The sequence below is a fragment of the Chionomys nivalis genome, chromosome 10 (assembly GCF_950005125.1).
Source record: "Chionomys nivalis chromosome 10, mChiNiv1.1, whole genome shotgun sequence".
NCBI lineage: Eukaryota > Metazoa > Chordata > Mammalia > Rodentia > Cricetidae > Chionomys > Chionomys nivalis.
The window spans coordinates 80,174,632-80,176,444 of record NC_080095.1 but is presented as its reverse complement, the minus strand read 5'-3'; the positions used below and the strand labels follow the sequence as shown (position 1 = coordinate 80,176,444).

Here is a 1,813-nt window from a genome sequence, read left to right as displayed (position 1 = left end):
TTATTTATATATATAACATTTTATGAGAAATGTGAAGCAGAAATCCATTTTCTTTTTTAAAAAATAGTGGATATTATTCCTGCTTGCCCAGCCTACACAATGCTAGTGACTTCTGGGTTCACCGCTTCCTGCCAAAACTTTGAGGGCTCTGCTCCCACCAAAAGTGCTTGCCCTCAGGCATTTGAACTTCCATTTCAGGTTGAGAATAAAAGGAAGATCCACCTGGACTTTCCCTGGAGCTCTCTATGATGTTGAAGTGTTGGGTGGAGTTGGGTTCATAAGTTGTGATGCTTTTCGAAAATAGAAGTCACTTCTCTCCTCCTCCTGGAAAACTTGTTATGCTCTGAGGTGTCTCCTACAGAAGGTATCTGCAGTGATTCCTTAAGCTACAGAAACTTGCTGAAGTTTAGGTAACATCAGCCCTGTCAGGTGTTCATGATGTTGGGCCCCGAGGGAGGTGAAAACCATATGGTCAAACGCTAAGGCCTACCCTGGTCCTGCTCAATTGAAGATGAACAGTACTTCCCCTCTGACTGACTGGGGTCTCAGGTGTTAATTTCATTTATACTAGAGAAGACAGGCAGGAGTGAGGCTTTTGTTAAACTTGAGTTAGATGATGATATAAAATTGGCTCTGAAAAGAGACAGAGAAAGCATGGGACACCAGTATGTTGAGGAGTTCAAGTCACACAAAACCGAGATGGACTGGGTACTGAAGTCCAGTGCTCCAAACAGCACCTACAATGCCAGTGATGGCTTCATGAGGCTTCGGGGATTCCCTTTGGAATGCACAAAGGGAGAAATCTTTCAACACTTCTCAAGGTTTGAAATTACCTGTGGGTCCAGAGGGCAAGATTACAGGGAGGCCTTGGTTCAGTTTGCCTCACAAGACTTGGCCAAGTAAGCGCTAGGAAAGCATGAGGAGAGATTGGGCATGGGTGTTGAAGTGTCCCAAGGTGTTAAAACAAAGTCATAATCAGATCTACATCTCAAGTTCCCGTCTTCATGACTCCAGGCAGAAGCCTCGGCCCTGTGACTGGCCTGGCACAACCTGGACCTTGGCATTGTGAAACAGGCAAGCCGGGATAGAATGAGGTCTCACGCCTACGGCACAGGCTATGAGAGCTGCGATGGTTATGGCCTCACTACTGACGTGTTTGGGGAAAACAGCAGCTCCTGACTTTCAGGGGTGTGACCTCAGACATGGAGACAGAAGTTCACAGTGCAGAGCACCACAGGCCACTGCGTCCCCATGAGCAGGTCAACCTACACAGCAAGAGACAAAGACGTTTGCATCTTCTCTCTACTCAAACCCGTGAGAGTTCACATTGAGATTGACCCTGGTAGGACAGAGAGGCTGCAGTTTAGCTTACAACCAATGAAGAAGCAGTGGCAGTGATGTTGAAGGACAGGGACATAATGCTATACAGATACGGAGAACTCTTCCTGAATTCAACCACCAGACTAGCAATGGGGCTATCAGCAGTCAGAGGATGCACAGCACGGGAGTGTCAGCTGCCAAGACCACTTACAGAGGCCATGGAGAATCGCTGTTTGCAGACTTGCTCAACCTGCTTTCTTACTGGAACTCAGGACCTCTGGTCCAGGGGTGACTGCACCCACAGTGGTCTGGGCCCTCTCACAGCAATCACTAATTTAGAAGATTCACTCCAGCCTTCCCTTTAGCTCCATCGTATCCAGAAGTTTTCTCAATTGTGGGTCCCTCCTCTCACATGACTCTAGCTTGTGTCAAGTTGACATAAGATTAGCCAGTGCAGGCTTTGATAAAATAATTTAAAAAGGGGAGGTGGGGG

General features: G+C 47.2%; 1 pseudogene; it reads left to right on the top strand.

The window, feature by feature from the left end:
* The first annotated feature begins 435 nt into the window (after nt 1-435).
* On the top strand, nt 436-1,612 carry LOC130882288 (heterogeneous nuclear ribonucleoprotein F-like; annotated as a pseudogene).
* Nucleotides 1,613-1,813: the final 201 nt, after the last annotated feature.